Source organism: Anguilla anguilla, chromosome 8 (assembly GCF_013347855.1).
Source record: "Anguilla anguilla isolate fAngAng1 chromosome 8, fAngAng1.pri, whole genome shotgun sequence".
In the NCBI taxonomy this organism is placed as follows: Eukaryota; Metazoa; Chordata; class Actinopteri; order Anguilliformes; family Anguillidae; genus Anguilla; species Anguilla anguilla.
Window position 1 is genome coordinate 36,367,906 of NC_049208.1, and position 20,000 is coordinate 36,387,905.

General features: G+C 50.7%; 1 protein-coding gene across 3 annotated transcripts in view; it reads left to right on the forward strand.

Moving 5' to 3' along the window:
- atxn1a (ataxin 1a) overlaps positions 1–20,000 on the forward strand; it is a 90,055-nt gene that overhangs the window by 54,204 nt on the left and 15,851 nt on the right. For 2 of the 3 annotated variants that reach the window (XM_035427904.1, XM_035427901.1), the window contains one exon: positions 5,196–5,395. The exons of the other annotated variant lie outside the window; for it this stretch is intronic. The gene's annotated coding sequence lies outside the window, so the exon portion shown is untranslated. The remainder of the gene's footprint in view (positions 1–5,195; positions 5,396–20,000) is intronic. 3 annotated transcript variants of the gene reach the window in all.

A 20,000-nucleotide genomic window follows, 5' to 3' on the forward strand; every position in this document is an offset into this window, starting at 1 on the left:
GATTGTAACTGCTGCGGTAGTTAGGAAGTGAATGGTGATGGGTCCAGGGTGGAGAGGCCGCTTTTCAAGGGGAGAGGGGAGGGGTAGAGGACAGGTGAGAATGTACAAACAAGATAATTTTGGAAACTTTTACCTTTGCGCTGTCCTTAATAACAGGCCTTCCAGTCAGAGCTAGAAGGAGAGTGCTTCAGTGAGCATTGCGTGCCGATGGGCCTTCCTGTGAAGCTCTTCTGATAACTGAGCAAGCCCTGGAATCCCCGGCCAACTCACCACGGTCTGAGCTACTCTGTACAGTAGGGGGCAGTGTCTGTTTCTGAACTGACCTGGAAACCCTTTCAGTGGAGGGAACTGTGCGAGTAAGGCCAGCCTTGTGCAGTTAAAGTCACGGCCGTTCAGGTAGTTTTGGGCATTCGTTAGAGGAAACTGGGTGAATGGTCACTGTGATTATGGAGTCTGTTTTGCATCCTTGAAGCCTGTTTTGCCTGGCATAAGGTAGGCAGGGTTTGGTTATTACTGGGATAGGAAGTGTGGTGTCGTTATTTCTTTCTGGACCGAGTGGTAAACTGATGCCTCAGTGCTGTGTCAGGGACGTTACTCTAAGAAACATTGTCTTCTGGGTGAGACGTGAAACCAAGGCCTTGACTCACTGTGGTCATTAAAGATCTCTCAACATTTATGGGGATGGTTCCCTGGCCAGGTTCCCAAACAGACTCAGATTCTCTGGTCATCATTCCTCTGTTTAATTGCCTTAATAAGGTCCTAGAGCTCTACCTCAACAGATGTTTGGTGATCATTCTGGTGCAAAATGGCTGCCAACTGAGATGATCTTCCCTTTTCACTACAAATTCTCTGTACTGTGAAAAGGTCGATATATATGCTATGTAGTGTGTAGTTATAATAATAATAATAATAATAAGAAGAAGAAGAAGAAGAAGAAGAAGAAGAAGAAGAAGAATTAGCTCCTTCACACCTTTGCCTGTCACACTGTGCTCATGTTGTCCTCTGTGGGTGCCAGGTTGGCCTGTGTCCTCCTGTCTTTGGGGCTGGGTCATGGTCAGGGTGTGAGAACTCAGGATCTGCCCCTACGCATGTTCTGGACTGTGATTGACGAGTGTACACAAAGCTCTGTGCAGTGCAGGTTCTTGGAGGTCACGGTCTTTACCTGTATGTTCATGTTTAGATAAATATTGGTACAGCACTTCTGTTTATGAACTGCAGGGGAGCCCAGATCATGAATATAACTGTTCAGACTTCCTGTGGAAACTCCATGGCTGAGACAGTGTAAGGTGTATGGCTAAGCCATGTGTTAACCTGTCTGGTTCTTGGAGTCTCCTCCCTGAATTCTCCAGCAGATTCCACCAGTTCCTTCCTATGTTATATGACAGAATGTTCATATTATTTTATTTAATTTGTTTTTATTAAATCTTCATTTAACCAGGAAAAACCTCATTGAAGTTATGAAGTTCATATGAAGCTCATATGAACCTCATGTGAAGTTGAAGTCACAGTTTCAGTCATTTTTTGCAAGTGCTTTGTAATATCATCTCACATTCGCCCTTGTTTATCATCATACTGACCAAAGAAAGTATTCCCAGTATGTAGGTGTGTGGTATGACTCTATGAGGTATGCCATGATCTTGATAGTTGTAAAAAACGTGTGAGCTGTTGAAATGACAACATATTGTGTGAATACTGTGTCCTCAGAAGAACGGCTAGATGCAGTGGTGATGAGTTAGCAGGTGGAACCCCGTGGACTTTCGTAACTGTGGTAAATACAGGAGGTTAGGTAGTAATACCCACAGCCTGTTCTCTGTTCCTGAATTAGAGAACAAAGATTTCTCAAATGACTCTGCTGTAAGTCCTTAGGTTTCTGATGGTAAGCCACCAGCACTCCCCCCCGCTCCCACCCGCCACCACCCACCACCCTCCCCAATCTGTTCAAACAAGTTCCAGTGAACTCGGTGCTCTTTGAATGCAGGTGTCGAGAGCGAGGCGTTCAGTCGGGTTCCCGGAGGAATCTGCACACGCTGAGGTTCTCCGAGCCCGTGTGATTGATTTAGCGAGCCCCCCCCCCCGATCACCCTAGAGGCCGGCTCGGGTGGCTGGAGTGCGTGTCACCTGGTAGCTTTACACTTCTGTTTACATTCGCGCCGGCCCCGGATTCCTCCGCCCTCCCGGCTCGGAAAAAGTCGTAAACATATCGTCACCGGTATGGCCGTCTGTCGCCTGCGTTTCTCCCCCCCCCCCCCCCCCCCTTCCCTTCTAAGGCCTGCTGATGGATTTCTTTGCCAGTTGGTGCTTGGTAATCCCAGGACGTGGCGTGAGTTCTTTCCCCGCCTGTCCTGGTCATATATGTAGACTCTCTACACCCCCCCCCCCCCCCCACCCCCACCACCTCCACCACCACCAGTGTTCTATGGATCGCGTGAAGAACTTTGAGGGCGCGTTTACTGTCGTGCGCATTCGACACCGCAATGGGGAAGCGCTAGTTCTCACTTTGGTGTGGAAATGTACCGACGGAGAAGCGCCAGGAGACGGGGCCGGCCGCCGGGCCTGGCGGGAGTGTGGGCCCTTCTCGGCTGCCGGGCGGCTGCGGGATCGAATCCGTTGTGGCGCGGCGCTGCGCAGAACTTGAGCTGCTTGGCGCACGTGGTCCAAAACTGATAGGCAACCACGGCAACAGGCACACAACGTCAACTGGGCATTAAAAATGAGGGAATTGATTAAAAAATGTTACAAGTGGGAATGACAGGGGTCGTTTTTGAAACGCCGCCACTGTTATTTACTTTGTGTTTTGAGAGCCTCGCGCTGGAGCGCGCTCATATGTTTCGCATTGAGGGCTCTGCTGGGGGCTGTCAGATCCGATCAGGATCTGCATCCCGGCCCCGGTGCTCCCCGGCCTCGGCCGTTCCGCGGACAGGTTCTCAGGCTGCGTAGCAGAAGCAGGGGCGGATAGCGCGGCTTTGTTGCAGGCTAAGTGGTGTGAATGAAACCAGCCCGTGCGAATCTGAATGGGCTGAATGGAAATGATGGTGGCCCTTTGTTCCTCCGGGCTGTTTAGTGGCTTTCCCCGGGTTAATTTTGTTAGGGACCTTTACATCTATTACTTCCGCCAAGCACTTTCCCCGGTATTATGGCTATTAAGACATTTCTAATGGATTCATTAGGGGCCCCCGGAGAAACGGTGAGCCGGGTTCTCAGAGCTGAGCCCAGCAGAGACTTTAACAGATGGAGAAGAAAAGGTTCAGTGTGAGGCTCTCCTTACTTACAGCGCCCTATTAAAACTGGGGCAGCGCCATACACTGTATTTAATGCAAGGCACAAGCCAATGAAAGGAGAACCTCTTGTCCCCACCCCGTCCCCCCCCCCCCACCCCCCCCCCCCTTCCCGGACTACACACGAGGGAGACTAAAGAGGTGAAGGCTTCCGAGAACCAGGGTGAACGGAAATCTCGTTCTGGGTGTGCGCAGTCTGAGAGGCTGACCGCTGAAACTCTATGAGACTGCAAGGGCAGTGTTTGGGCAGTGTTTAAATAAAGGTCTCACTGAGTGAGGGGAATCCCTGGGTTGAATGACAGTGCAGTTGGTACACGTGTCAAACGTGGGCTATTCCAGCGAGTTCATGTACGCCTGACTCACGACCCAGTTTAGTCAGTGGACGGTTGGTCTGTTGAATAGGACGATTCTCCAAGGGTAATGTCTCAGTAAGAGTCACGAGATGGCGCAGACTGCACAAAGTATAAGAATGTTTAAGCGCAGGACATAAGCCCAACCGCTTGTCCCCTGCAGGCTTCCCGGTTTTCCAGTGTTTCTCTGAAGTCACACGCTTTACTGAATCATACTTCCAGACATGCCAGCTGCAGTTTCCGCTCTCATTTTATGGCTCTGTGTAGAAACACAAGCCGTCTTCTCCGGCGTGAAGGCCTTGCCCGTTCTTTGCCAAAACGGCGGGACGAATACTGTATTTACTGTGTAGCAGGGCTCCACGCTAACATTTTCTTTAGCATAGTAGGAGCACATTAATGTATCCCAATTAGTAGATGTGCTACTAATTCTTTTTCCAGTTAGCTAACATCAATTTTCAGGAGCAAGTACTCCTAAAATGGGCGACAGTGTAGTATAATGGCTAAGGAGTTGGTCTTGTAACCTAAAGGTCATAGGTTCGATTCCCCGGTAGGACACTGCCGTTGTACCCTTGAGCAAGGTACTTAACCGGCATTGCTCCAGTATATATCCAGCTGTATAATTGGATACAATGTAAGTCGCTCTGGATGAGAGCGTCTGCTAAATGCCTGTAATGTGATATGTAACACTGTAGCAGCGCTGCTTAGTAGAAAATGTTGGTTGCGCATGTTGTCCGTTTTCTGGTTTTTTAATTTGTTTCGATGCCTGTTGACATTTTTTGTCTCATGTAGGGTAGTGGATGTCTCTATCCCCCAGCGTGTGTGTGTGTGTGTGTGTGCGTGTGCGTGTGCGTGTGTGTGTGTGTGTGTGTGTGTGTGTGTGTGCGTGCGTGTGTGTGTGTGTGTGTTAGATACCTTCAGAGCAGGAAATGGAACACTCCCTTGTTTCTCTTTTAGCCAAGGTTTTGTGTGACTCTCAGCAGTGTTTTCTTACGGGAGTCAGGATGCATTCCGGATTGTTCCCTCTCAGTGCGCTCGCTCAAATCAGGGCTGCTGAGGGAAGTGCTTAGCGAGTGTGGAATGCAGCCTCGTGTTGCGCAACCTTGTCTGCGGCCGATGGGCGGGCCCATTCACACGCTTCCTGGGTCACCCGGAGGCCAGCGTTCTGGAGGGCCGCCCACACGACTGTATCCAAGCAGGAGATAATGCCCAATTAGCCGCGCTCCCCATCGCCGCCGCTTCCCGTAATCAATCCCACGGTGTCGGCCTATCAGCGATGCGTGTGAGCGTCGGGCCTCGTGTTTGTCTGTGCGAGCTAGCGAGCTCGCGCGCTTGCGTCAGCGTGCCCTCATGCGCGGCTGTGTGTGTGCGCTAGCGTGGCCGTGTGTGTGCGCTAGCATGGTTGTGTGTGTAATAGCGTGGCTGTGTGTGTGCGCTAGCGTGGCCGTGTGTGTGCGCTAGCATGGTTGTGTGCTCGCGCGCTAGCGTGTGCGAGCGAGCTTGTTGTTGTCGTCGTCGCTGTACGTCGAGCTGGTTGCTAACGCGCGGCCGCTCCCTCTCTCTCTCTCTGCAGGCGGGGTTCGGGCCGAGAGACGCAAAGCGGCTCGCCGGGACTCTGATGGGCAGCGGCGCGCGCCGCGACTGAGGCGGAGACCCACGGAACGGAGAGGAGCGGAGCGGGGCGGCCGTCGTTCGACCGCGCGGACGCGAAGCGCGCCGCCGGGTTTCGCTGCGCCGCGGGACTCCTGCATGGGACCGCATGCGCTGTCACTGGTGAGCGAGACGCGGCGGTCAAACACCCATCTGTGAGTCCGTGTGCTTTTATCTGCATGTGCCGCCGTTAGCCCTCGGTCAGTGGTCCTCAGCACTGCTCCCGTTCTAACTGATCTATTGAATGTAGAACGATGCACAAGGCTAGCAGGCCCTGTGGCTCTCTGGGATCATGGTCAAAGACCAGTGCCACACACCAGAGAAGGCAAGTGACACCATGCGTTAGAGTGTGCGAGAGTTCATTCGGCATTAGCGTCTGCTTTGTGCTGAACTGTACAGTACGCAGACTTTCAGCACAAGGAGAACCATTGGAAAAGTCCAGGGAGGAGTTCAATAGAGATGAATTGTATTACTTTGGTTCATTTTACCTTATCTTTGAAAATATTGGTGGTGACCAATGGAACTTGATAGAAGAAGTACTTTTTGTATGTGCTTTGGGATTAGTATATTTGGCAGTTTTCTCTGAATTTATGAATGCTTGAATGTTAGCCTGTGAATACCGTACATGGTTCGCTCCAACTCGATCATTTGAAAGGGAAGTGAATTAGACTCAGATGGGACTGATTATGGCTTGTGGTTCTTGCTGGTCACTCTCTCAGAGCTGAGTGACGTGGAAAAGACGTGGGGGGGAGGGGGGGCGGGTTGGAATGGGTCTGCCTGGTAACCAAATCGTTGTTTACCAAAACAGCGCGTGCTCCTACGGTGCTCCCTTTCATTGGGCCCTGCTGTAGGAAAATGTGTCCGTGTGCGTTTCCTACTGGCTGGAGAGGCCGGAGGGAGAGCCCAGCGGACGTGGGGGGAAGAAGCGCCGACTCTCTCTCAGTGATTCACGCGTGTGGGGAAAATGCAGCGAGCCCCCAGTAATTAGCGCTGTTATTTCGCTTTATTTCCCCTTCGTTACACGTGGCATAAAGAGAACTGCTCGGTTTTTGTGTTTATGGGTGTGTGTGTGTGTGTCTCTGGAGTGTGTAGACTTGTCTATTTTCATAAGGGCGTGTGTGTGTGTGTGTGGGTTTGTCCGTGTGTGTGTGTGTCCGTGCCTGTGTGGGCCCGTATATGGCTAGCTTTTAAAAGAGATATTATGATTCAGAATGAATGGAAGCCAGGGGAGTGTGTGTGTGTGTGTCACTGTGAGAGGCTTGCAGTATCAATGCAACCCCAAGGGCGGTAGGCAAAGCAGATAAGAGGAGTCCTTGTAATCGTCCTGTGTTCAACAGGTCTCTATCAGTACGTACCAGTGCTTACTCGGTCCCAGTGACCCTGCTGACCCCGTCTGATAAGCCTGCTGGGATAGTGGTGCTCACTAGCCCTGCCTGTGTGGAGGTGAACTCTCGCTGGCTGTGTGGGGGAGAGCAGTGCCTGTTATGATGTGGCTGTATTGAATAGGGAGAAGCTGGATCAGTAGGCAGTCTGTCTCAGCCCTGTTTGACTGGCAGTTATATTGGGTCTGCGCTGCTCTAAATTAGCTCTTAAAAAGTTGGCGACTTTGTTTGGCTGTCAAGCGCCTGGGTTGGCTTTGATTGATCTAACCGGCTTGGGTTGAAAGCGAACTCTCCAAATGAACGATGTGCACCCGGCTGTAACAAAAAAACGTATTTGAACACTCTTTCGTGTCCCTTGTTGATGTCTTCCCATTCATAATTTGCAGTGGTGAGCCGTGCAAGGGACTGACTCTTGATTGAGGGGGTGGGTGGCTGCATGGTTATAACCCCCCCTGCTGTTCATATGTTGTACAGCAGTTCAGGATCCTGGCTGCCTGACTGCACAGACATGCCTTATCTGGCCAGCAGATGGTGCTGTTCTTACATTCTTCAGTAATTTTAGGTTGATGGAATATACTGTAGAATAGTACCGTGCGTTTGCCGAACAAGTTGACAAGATCTTTAATATTGACTACATACAGGGCAGTTATCATTAAGTGTTCCTGTATGAAATAGATTTTAGAGTAGGATTTCTGGAAAACCTGAAGCTGAACCCTATATAAAGTACTTAGATTCACAGTCCAAGAACATACCGATGCACAGGATCTTACTGGGGTAATTCCTTAAACCGGTGTGGCCTCACCCAAGTGAGATTTTTTCATCAGTAATGTAGCCTCATGTGGTGTTTGCTGTCAGACAGCACTGTGAGGGAACCAGCGACTCTTGGCAGGGCAGTGTCCTGACCCAACACATATTAATGAATGAAAACATTTTAATTAAAAGTGATTGGAACAATTTCATTCATTTGTTTCTTTATTGAATCAGTAGTAAAGAATGTAGATCGACTGGTGTATGCACATTGCCGTAATGTTCAAAGCTGGCCTCTTTCTGAGAAGAGTGCCTGTGATTAAATTCACAGGCCTCAGTGTTTGCTGTGACAGTGTGATCCACACTCAACAGACACCCACCATCCCCCCCCCCCCTTCCCCACCCCCTGTGGGAACAGCCCAGCTGCTCTCCTATTGGCTGCGGGCTGGGGATGAGGACAGGTCATTGGCAGGCTGATGCTGGCAGGCTCGGCCTCACACAGAGCTCCCTTGTGCGCGTTCAGCTTGTCAGTCCACAAAAAAACTAACAAACACACACACAGGCACATGCGTGCACATGCGCGCACTCTCACACACATGCACAGACACACACAATCGCCCTAGATCCTGGCACACACAAACACACACACACACGCTCTCTCGCACACCATATGTCACAGTGCAAAGCAGGGCCTTGCATCCGGAGCTCCTGGCCGCACTCTAAATCACATTACAGCCTTGCTCTGTGCTCTCCTCATGGCTGTGTGTTATATGTTGCTGGTACACGCTAGGCTACTCTTCAGAGTACTTCATATTAGTCTAAGTTTCAGGCTTAGCGCTGTCACGTTACACAATGAAACACCGAACGGAAACGGCAACAGAATTCATCAGCTTTCAAACCTTTTTTTCCCCCCTTTGTTTTCCAATGTCTGCATAAAGGTGCAAAGACATTCCAGTGCTACAGCACTGAGAGTCACAGAGATAGGCACCATGGGAAATTTACTTAAGGATTACATCCAGTTTCAGTGTATTTTTACATCCTCGTCATTTATTCCACGATGTCACAGTAGGAGCTCATATTAGTGGCAGCTTGTGAACAAATGAATGAAAGGTTTGAAAAAATGGCCAGATTAAAGGAAAAATTTAGCCTCTGTACTGCATCTATTGTGAATGGGCCAATGCTGACTTGATGGAGGACATAACTCTCTTGCATGATGGGTGGTGGGTCTGAGTCCAGTCCAGCTCTTGTATCCTTGACCTGGGTCTGCTGCCTTCAGATTGTATTTATGCCGACCAGATGGTCAGCTCTTACTTCCCCACGTCTTTAGCCGGCGCGGCTTGGGATCTTCAGCCTGGTCGAGAAATACTGCCTTCACCGTACAGCCAGTTTACCGGCACTTTGAGTTCAGTCCAGCGCCGTTTTACCACGTTCCCTCTTTCGTTTCGGAAAACAAGGTGCCTTTGTATCGACTGTGCGGCTTGAAAGCGGATGAGTCTAAATGCTTTCTGATGGGGATCGTTAGGTTCTGTTTAACAGCCTCCCCCGGGGAGGCCGTTCTCTGCCGTGTTTGGTCTAAGGGCCCGATAGAGGAGGTGAATCACCGCTCTGCTCCGCGCCAGAGACTCCCGGCAGCGGATGGGAGACGTGGCCAGAACGATCCGAGACGTCGAACTTCCCCTGACCTTTGCCAAAAACGGAGGCGGCCATCGAGGGCGCGAGCCTCCCGTCCGTGGGACCCGGTCAGCCCGATAGTTGGCCTCCCTCCTTCCCCAGTCTCCCCCCCGCCCCCCAAGCCCCCCCCCCAAGCCCCCCCCTCCCGGCAGCTTGGGGGCGAAGTACGCGGGTATAGCTTCGCTATTCTTGGCAGCGCGGGGGGAAGTCTTGGCTCGCCGGCACATGGGAAAAAATGCTTCTGTCGCTGAGGTCCAGGGGTCTCCTCCAAGGCCTCCGCCACGGGCCAGTTAAAGCAGTCCTCGCTGTTACCGGGGGAATCTAATATGCTCGGCGTCGGCATGGGATTGGCCCCTTTCTAACGGAAGGTCCTTGTCACTGTAGGATGTTTTCACACACGCAGAACACACACACATTTTTTTTGCGTAGTAATTTTTGGAATAATAACTTCTGACTGTGCTCTGAAGACTTGTGTCGATGCAATTTTCGGAACGTCATTCATATTCAGATGCAGAAATGCCAATTCGGCTGGCTGTCTTTTTGAAACAGGAGGAACAAAACACGGAATTAAATGAGAAAAGATCAGGTGAAGCTTGTCCTTCGCGCATGACATGAAGAGCTCAAACTCTGTGAATAAATAAAATTGAATAGTAGCTCAGTTACGGAAATGGCTTTCTGCCGTTCGTCTGTAATACTGTCCCTCAATCACTTCACTGTTGTAGTTAGCTAACCAATTTGATTAGCCTTGTCAAATTTTTACTAGTTTCTTCTCTGCGGCAAGTGAAACATGCTAAGCTTCATATTCACCGCTGCACACTACCTCAGACTCTCGCTATCTAATTAAAAATATCACATCTTCTGTCAGCTGATATCCGTTTTCTTTTCATGAATTTTTTTTTATTGAGTAACCACTTGAAGTCACCCTGGACTCAGGCTGGAAACTTTTATTCTGGATGCATTAGCTGTAACCCACAGATAATTATGGTACGCACTAGCTTAGAATCCCTTGCTGCAGTCATATTTTGTTGCTTACTTCATATTCAAAATCCATCCTTAACTGGGCAGTAGGTTTGCTTTGGCCTTTTTTCCTTCGTGTGTGGGCGTGTGCTTCATATGCTGAAGCAGGGTGCCATTTGAAAAGGGTGCGGATATAAATGCTGTTAATGGTCCTTTGTGGCTGCAGCTGGAGGAGGCTAAAGTCAGCAGCTCCCTCAGAACTTAACTGCAGTAACGGCGTTCCGCCAAAAGGTTTCGCCGAGGCCACTGGAGATGTGGAGCTCCTCGCAAGCGGTGCCCGACGTTTATTCTGGCGGAGCCAGCACAGGAGCGAGCGTCGAAGAATAAAATGTGTCAAAACTTGAGTCAGACTTGGAGATGTTCCTTTCCGTCAGTTTCCGGCTTTGTTTTAGGGACCGTGGAGCAGGTGTTAGCAACAGATTGATTTTTTTAAAGGGATACACAGATGGCGAAGACAAAAGAGTTCCCTCAGATCTGTACGTACATTGACTCTGCGAGCACGCGGTAGGGACGGCCAGGCCGTGAGTTTGCAGCCAAGCGGCTGTATCACTCTCTCAGGGTGTCATTTCAATGAACATTTCTCAAAGCATATTGCGGTTGTGAAGAGCAGCATTTATAAGGCTAAGCTCGGGTGGCATTGAAAGGGGTCACAAGAGAGGGCTTTCCGCTGTGTGTGAAACTTGCGTCCTGTGGCCAAAAATCAAATCCTCTAAACTATTTTACTATTTACTGTAGTCATTTTTTCAAGTTAAGGTAGCTTGACATTCACTAGACAGAATTTATTTTAAGCAGGGCCCTTGTTTCTGGAATGCATCCCCAGAAAAATGCCTGTATGTTGAGTTTAAAAAAAAAGTATTTAAAGTGAATATTAATGAATTTTGTGTTCCTGTGTTTGAACTGTACTGTACAAACCTTGAGAATACTCCCGAGTGGAATTTTCGGTTGTCCCCCCACCCCCCCCAACCCAGCAACATCATTCCTGTGGTATCTCTCTGTCTTCTTTGCTTATTTAGGTATTCTGTTTGTGTTCTGATACGTGAATCGTGCATCTTGAACCCTTAATAGAAGTACTTTATAAATAAACAGTTTAGTTATTATGGTAACCCTAATTTTACTTTTTGCTATCTTCTTCCTTGTTTACAATTTCCAACCCCAATTTGGAATGGGCGATTTTCTGCGAGCAGATCCACGTTCATGCTGCCAACCCCGCTGCCGATTTGGGCAAGTGTAGGCAACCTCAGAAACACGCGGTGTCGCCAGCTGTTTCTTTTCACCCCGCGGACTGCAGCTAAGCTGCCGGCCACAGTCAGCGCTGCCGGTCCAGATTCGATCCCGGACTTTGAGGCTCATCCATGCACCAGTGCATGGTGCCTTAACCAAATGAGCCACCCAGCAGCCCCTTTATATTCATAATAATAATTATATCCTTGCCAGTAAGTGCATGACTTTCCAAATATCCCCTCTGGGGTTACGCAAGACTTGTGCTAATATGATTTTTGTTTCTCTCTTTCTCTCTCTGTGCGATTCTGAGATCGATCCTCTCTCCTTTTTTCTGTGTGGAGCTTGGTGGAGTGACTGTCATCTGTGTGCTTTGAGAAGGACGCTGCTTTCCTCGTAACGTCAGTCTTTCTGTTCAGTCCCTGGTGTCCTTCGTACGGCAGACCCACAGTAATGCTCGAGTGGGATCAAAGATCGAACGCTCAGTCTTTTCTGCGTAACTGGATGCCGTGATAATGACACAAGCTTGCCGATTCGCCTCTGCTGCACACCTAGCATTCCGAGCAAGCTTACACGTTTCCTTACATCGCATTTTTCACTCTTAAATTCCTGTCATGGTATTGAGTCCTTTCAGATATTGAATCCTTTCAGAAAGCAGTTTGAAGGACGGAGCGAGGAGGTTCATTATAAAACATCTACAGATAAAAGGCTAGCAAGGTTAATTAACGCAAAATGAACTTCTGGCTGACCTTGTCCCTTTACGTGTTCTGCTAAAGATCTGCCAATAGAAGAAAATGGAAGCCCACAGGGTGGTGCATAATAGTATTCCCTGCTTCATTGCTCAATGGCGCCTCCTCTGGTTGAGTAGGTGCCAACCGTCTGTCTGTGCCTTTGGCGGGTTGAATAGAGAATGAACTGAATGAGCTGGCTACAGTACATCTGTTCTGAGAGGCCCAGTGTGCTCATGTGCACCCTCTCCTATTGGCAGATGACTTATAATGATGGGGTGAGCCTACAATTATAATTAGGCATTCGAAAAACTGTGGAGGAAAGAATTAAAGGGGTGAAAGCTTAACGAGAGCTCTTTAGGAATTCAGAGCTAAACCCCTGTTGTTCTTTTATAGCAGACGTCATCTCTCGATTCACTCTGACTGTCAGTGACAGACAACAATGCTTTCGCCGGGCTGCTCGTGAAAGCACCATAACCGAGAGTTGTCGAGGATTAATGTACTGTCTCGAGATATTTGTTTATATCTTCTCACGTCTGATGTATTTATCAGGGACAGTATAGTTGTGTGACAAACGGAGCATCGGAATAAAACTGCCACTGGCTGTTTTGCAGCATTTGCAATGCTTGCCACGGTAATCTGCAGCAAAGGACTTCAAAGGGGTGTGCTTGCGTGGCCCTAACCTGTCCTGACAGCAGCCGTGTCGTGGCGTTAAGGACAGGGCTTTTGGCTCAGTGCGGGGCTTCATTAGAGACAGCCGGAGCTGCTAGCGTTCTCATTTGTGACCGTGGACGGCCTGCCGTACCCATGCAGACGCACAGTACTGTCAGAAACGGGCCCCGGCAACGCCTGGCTGTCCAAAGCCCCCACTAAGATAGTGAGTGTACACCGAGATGCAGAGCAAACTGGGAAAACTAAGCCATGCTTACAGTCCCTGGGAAACAGTTGTGACATGGAGGACAGCAACCAGAAGGTCATAGGCTTGAATCCTAGATGGTGCACTGCCATTATGGCCTTGATCCAGGCACTTACTTGGCCCTGTTGCCTCAAGCTGTGTGAACAGATTATATAAATGGAAACGTGGAAATCCATCTGATGGGTGAGTTGCCATGGATACTGGTGTTGCTAAGCAAAACTGTGTAATCTACTTTGTCTTGAGGAATATCATCACAGGAAAATGTGATGCAGGGCATTTCATGGCTAGGGGAAGGATAGGTATGCGAATTAGCTCGGAAAATGAAGTATCACAGCAGAACTTGTGAATGGAGAATTTAACCTGATAAGAAAAAACAGTGTGTGCAGAAGTGGACGGAATCGGTTTGAATACCGTTTAAGGGACGCTGAAAGCAAAGCGCTGACTGGCATGAAAGGCTCGCGGCGCCCGTGCTCTGATTGGCCGGCTCGCGGGTTCACGGGCCTCGTTCGTTTGGCCCCGGCGCTGAATTCCCCGCCGGTCAATGGCCTCTTTCACCGGCGGCGCAGCGGACGCACACAACAGCGCACATCTCCTCGGGGTTTCTCTTAACGAGGGCCGAGAAGCCGCGGAGTGGCCCGGTTGCCATGGCAGCTGCCGCCCTTCAACTTTCAAGGACGCGCGGTTCCTCCGGGAGCGCTTCTGAGACTCGACGAGACCTCAGTTCCCCTCAGAGGTGTAGCGGAGATGATTCTCAGCTGACCTCTCTTTTGCAGGACTACTGAACTCTCTTTTTCAGCCACCGTCTTCTTACCTTTCAATTCCGCTGACAATTCTACCTGCTGAAGGCTACGGACACGTGCGTCTTGCAGGATCGAATCAACATCTCAAATGAGCGCGGTGGAAAGGATGAAGGTGAGGGATAAACAACGTGTATGCTGCAAATGATGAGTTTGATGATTCTTTTTGGTTTTTGCCTTTATAGCAATGCTGAATTTGGCATTGACGAGCCATTAGGAAGCAGCTTTGCCGTTAAAACTGGTGTCAAGTTATCCAGGGTGGTTGCCTCCTGCTAGTGAACTTTGACATTTCAGCTCTTTTGGTCAACTCGCAGGTCAAAGGTCAAGGAATGTGACGGTGAAAATGGGATTTTACTTAAGGCGCATTAGTGTCTGCTAACTCTCAACTGAACACTGAATGCATTTGTTGGTAAAAACAAAAGTTATCAGTAAAAAGAAAATGGAGACTTGTGCTTTTTTTCATGGACTAAAAATGAGGAGTACCTAGGTGACCAGAAATAAGATATGTTAAGGTTTCGGCATTGAAAAGGCCTCCATCACTGACATAAATACATTTTCCTTAAGTGCCAATAGGAGAAAGTCAAGTTGTTTTCTGCGAAATTAATATTGTACCTCTAAGCCAACTTTTCTTCTCTTTTCTTTTACTTTGTTTAATAAATTTAGCATTTTACGTTTGCTAATGCTAAAAGGTTCATGTAGAGGAGACACTCCATGTCTCTTGATACTTGACTACTGAATAAGATGGACATATTTTTCCACACATTTGTTTCCATGAATATTGTGTCCTGTTCAGGTGCAGTGATTGGCAGGTAGACAGATGTGCCGGTCGATCGCTGCACTCATGGTCGGGGCCCATCGGTGTGCATGTGGGTCCTTGTATAGTGTGTGGCCTATATAGTACACGTGACCTTACATAGTACACTTCTCAAAGGTAATTCACAGCGGTTAAATTAATCAGAACACTAGTCACATTCTTTGTGTTAGATACATTGTGCTACAGCTGAAAAATATGTTAGACTGAAAGTAAATAAATGGTAGATAAAGAAAAGATACATTTTCTTAAAGTGGGTCATGAGCTTGGGATGCTCAGGAGCTGGTACACACCAAAACTCAGGAACAGCATTTTGTTGACCCTCTTAAGCATTAAACAACCCACGAAGACCATCTTACATTACCTGGTCTTCACAAAAGAAAAAAGGTCTTTGCAGACCCTTTTCCTTTGAACGGGCAATTTTCCACCTCAGTCCTTCGCCCTAGTTTTTGTCGAAACAAAGCGCCCGAACGAAGGAACTGAACAAGACCCGAACAAATCCGTTCGCCGCTTCTCCCGCAAATAAAAAAGAAAAGCAGAATGGAGGAGGAGGAGAGAAAGCGCTGTTGAATAACCGGGCCATGTTCCGAGGCTGTGACCGGCGCGGGGCGGTGGAGTGGAGCGCCGCCTGACGGGCCCATTGTGCGCCCGCCGCCGCGGAAACGGGCTGTTCACGGGCGAGGCCTCTCGGCGCGCATTCGCCGTCCCTCTCCGGCGGGACAATGCGGGGGGAGCCTGCGCCCGCCGAGCACTTGACCTCCCCTTTTCTGCGGTAACAAAGGCCCCCACCGACGCACCCCCCCCCACCCCCCCGGAACGGCTTCAATTGGGGAGCGGCGGTGTAAAGGCGCCACGCCGACCGGCCCTGATTCGCGCTGCCCGCCGCGTAGCGGGAGGCCCCCGCCGGCCTTTTGTTGGCGGCGTATTGCATTTTCAGGTGCCCCCGCCGCTCCCCCACCACTGCTGCCCCGCCGCCGGCGGCGGCCCCGCTGCTTTCTCATTTCCTCTCGGCCGTTCCCTGAATTGCACGCCGGCGCTGACCTCGTTTCTCAGGCTACCGTGTCCTCCCCGCACCTCTTTCCCGCTGACCTCCCCTGCAGGGCGTGCTGCCGTAGGCAACGCAGGCCAGGTTGGGATTTAATGCCTAGTTGTAGGGCAGATGTGGTGAATCAGTGCATTTGCAGGGTTAGCCATAAAGACACACTAACATACCATGTTTTAGAAGCTGATGTAGAAGGAGGAAGCTCAATGCTGGAAAGGAGTTCTATGTCACACACACCGCAATAGGACGTATGCTAGTGTTATGAGCTACACGGAAATACAGAATTTGGTAATCGGCAACAATGGCGAACGTAGAAGCACCACAGGCATCCAAATGTTGAGGAGAACGCTCATTTCGGTAATGGAATCGTAGTCGCGAGTTTCCGCCTTCATGCCGTCACGGTCGGGGGTTTTGGCGGGTCCGGCTCGGCTGGTTAGCCGGTTAGCCTGCTGTTGGTGTTGGCTGGGTGAAGCTGCTAGCTTGTTAGCGCTGGTAATCAGCCCCACGGGTGCGCAGCCACCTTGCGAAACAGCAGGAGGTAGACCGCACAGGTACGGCCGAGGCGAGAACAGGAAAGGGGGCAACGAGAGTGAGAACACTGAAAGAGGCAGCTGTCACAGCAGAGCAGGCTGTCAGGGTCTGCATATGTTCTCCCGCTAACTGCTGTCAGCGCACATCACCACACATGAACATTACAATCTCCGAAATGGAAAAACCCCTCCGCCTGGATTTTATGTGTTAATTAAAAGCGACACTGTTGGAATCGTTGCACGGGTTTTTTTCCAAATGAGATCCGAATGAGAGCCAGGAGCCGTACGCCCTCCTCCAGGGCCTCCTCTCTCAGAGCGCGCGTGGGCTGGGTCCTCGAGCGGAGGCTCTCTCGCGGCGCTCTGTCTCTGGGACGCCGCGGCGACTGCTTGGCCGCTCTCCAGCCGTGGCGGTGGGAAGAGCGGCGGCCCGTCCTGCCGCCCGCACCGCAGGGCGCTCCACAGCGCGAGCGGCGGACGCTGCCGGCTCGGCCGCAAGTGAACGGCTTTTCTGTACGTCGTTTTCTAAGGTTCAGCGGTTAGCCCGATCGCAGCAGTGACTGACGCTAACCGCTCCTGCCATTAGCCCTGATAGTGTGCAGTATGTTGTGGTCGGCCTTGCTGCAGTTACGTGAAAATGTTAAGTGGAGCGTGTGTTCAGTTTTCTGGGTTCTGACCTTGTTTCAGCGCCTGTTGACATTTTCAGTGAAGGATACTGTATCTCTGTCCCCTGTCTCGTGCGTACATGTGCGTGCGTTCGTATGGGTGTGTGTGTGTGTGTGTGTGTGTGCGTTCATGCATATGTGTGCATGTGTGTGTGTGTGTGCCTCAGCTTGTGTGTGTGTACTGTATGTTACGTGTGTGTGTGTTTGTGTGTGTGCGTGTGTATGTTATGTGTGTGTGTGTGTGTGTGTGTTATGTGTGTGTGTGCGTGTGTGTGTGTGTGTGTGTGTGCCTCAGCTTGTGTGTGTGTACTGTATGTTGTGTGTGTGTGTTTGTGTGTATGTGTGTATGTTATGTGTGTGTGTGCGCGTGTGTGTGTGTGTATGTTATGTGTGTGTGTGCCTCAGCTTGTGTGTGTGTACTCTATGTTACGTGTGTGTGTGTGTGTGTGTGTGCTTGTGTGGATCGATAGCACTCTTTCCACACCTGCTGTGGGTAGACCTGTAACTGCTGAATGTCTGGAGGAAAGCGCTCTGGCCAAGCGTAGGGCTGCGGCTGCATTCCTGGCCCTTTACCCTACAGCACTGATCTCTGATCAGCGCTCCGCAAGCATGCAGGCCAGTGGCTGTTCCCTGCTGCCTCTCTCTCTCTGGTCTGGGATCAGCGCTACACAGGGGATTCATGTGGAAAAGAGCACCGTGCTGAATGAGCTCTCTGTCCACTGAGAGGGACAGCGTTGCTTTTGTGAGGCAGTGGGAGGGCTGGCGAGATGTAGTTTAATGCAAGGGGATTGCTCTGTGTGTGTGCGTGTGTGTGCGTGTGTGTGTGTGCGTGTGTGTGTGTGTGTGTGTTTGTGTGTGTGCGCGTGTGTGTGTGTGTGTGTGTGTGTGTGTGTGTGGCGCTCTCTCCTCTGCAAATCAATCTCTCTGAAAGCCAATGTCATGTTCCACACCCTCAGCAAGCAGCCGCCGTGGCTAAGACACAGTCTCCATTGTCTCTGGCCCTGGGGAGAGCCGCCTGCTTGCATGTGTGTAGGAGGCGAGGCATCGATTTGTCCGGGGGTTAAAGAAAATGACATTTTCACCAGCCTTTCAGATGAAACCTTTAGGGTTTTTTTTTTCTTGCACTTTTCTTTTTAACCGGCGAGTTAATGGCAAAGGCCCCTTTTTTTTCGGGAGCCGATACCCTTTCTCCTTTTTTCCTCGGGGGTCTTGCGGTCGTACGTCGTCTCGTTCGGGGGGGGGCCTCCGGGGTGTCCCCCCCCCCTCCCGCCCGGACTCTCGCTCCTGTCGGGGCGTCGCGCTCAAAGCGAATCCCGGCCGCGCCTTTGTGGGCCGCTCGGGTGACGCGCGGCGGGCCGCGGAGCCGTCGCCCTGGCAGAGAGCGTTTCAGTCGGTATCGACTGCCTTCGGACTTAAAAGGAGAGGAGCCTGCCGGCGCAGGTCTCCAGGGAAACTGCACGCTAGGCCGCGCTCTCTCCGGGCTAAAGAACGGCGTTGCTGCGGTGAGACGGGGTCCGAATATTCGAATGGCGGAAGCTAACCGCCGGGGGTACAGAGGTGCTCAACAGACAGTTGAAAAATAAGCCACCTAACAACATGCAGGTGGACCTTTTTTTGGCCCGTTTTTGTTACAGGCAAAAGGGAACTGACTGCTAACTGCTGGCTGATTGAAACATGACCTGAGGAGTTGCGGTCAGCGTACGTGCTGTAGACCACGAATGCGTGATGTGTCATCAGCCCCTGATTTCATTTGTATGCGCGCGCGTCTCCTGAATAAACCATCTGAAGAGACGTGTCTGTGTGGCTCTGCAGGGGCCACTGCTATACGTGCAGAATCCCGGTCTGCTCTGCATTAATTTGCTTCCTTATTAATCGTGTGTTGGGATCGCATTCCCAGGGTGTGAACCCTGTCCCTCTGGGCTGTTTCTATCCCTTCTAGCTTTTCACTCAGCTGAAGGGGGTTTGGATTTGATCTGGGTCAAATCCCTGCTTAAATTCTACCAGCAGTGCAAAAAAGTTTTTATAAGTATTTTTGTCTTATGTTTTGATTTAAAGTCTTATTTCAATTACTTAATAACACAATAAGACAATATTAAGACAAAATATTGCCAGTGAGGCAAGACAGTTTGACCAATTTCAAGATTTGCCAATGGGGTAAGAATATTTCCCTTGTCAAGCAAACGGTAACTTGGTAGGATTTTAAGTTCAAATTCAAATCAATCAAATTTTGTTTGTATAGCGTATTTTACAGCAGTTGTCACAATACGCTTTACAGACAACCCTGGCCTAAACCCCCACAGGAGCAAGCCTAAGGCAACAGTGGCAAGGAAAAACTCCCTGTGGCAGATGGGGAGAAACCTTGGAAGGAACCAGGCTCTAGGGGGAAACCCATTCTCCTCTGGTCGGCTCAGGGGGCCGACTGGTGACCAGCATGTCAGCCAGTTTTATAAGATAAGTTCTATTGCAAGACTGAAACTCTTGCAAACAGACTTTTTTTTGCAGCGTGGCGCGTGGGCCGAGCGGAGACTGCAGCAACGGTTCGAGCTCTCGCCCAAAGTATCTCAGTCGGCCGCACGCCGCTGTTTCGTGAGGGTTAAGTTGGCTTTACGGCACGCCCTTAAAACGACCCGCAGTCTCGTTGGTTGACGTGCCGCGCTCGCTCTGCGCTCGTGGCGTTAGCGGGAGCCTCGCTTAGCGCGCCGCGTCAGTGGGGCGCGTCTGTGGTACAAGCGGCCGGGGTCCGCTCTCCTGTCTCCTCGCGGTCGATCGATGGCGGACGCCGTGCGTGTGCGCGTGGAGGCCGTCGGCGCGTAATGTGCGGCGCGGGAGCGTCGTCATGTGACCGGCCTTTTCGAATGTACGCCGCCCGGTGACCGCACCGCTTTCCGCACCAGTGGGGGATGTTTGGTAGCGCAGCTGCGGTGTTCCGTTACTCCACATCCGCTCCTCCGCTGCCGTGCAGACTCTGCTCTTCTGCGTGATGCCCCGCTCGCCGCGGCCCCAGCCGGGGGCGGGGATATACTCTTTACCTCACAGATTGACACGCGTGCCCACGTCAGGATCTCGTGAGGTAAGAGCAGATCCACCACAACAGTCGTAGGTGGCGTAAGTAGACTGCTGTGGGTGAACTTTGGTTCAGGAGCTGTGTAATTTCAGGGTCAAGAGTCACCAGTAGGGGTCGCTGTTTGGCTCGGAGATCTGCATCCT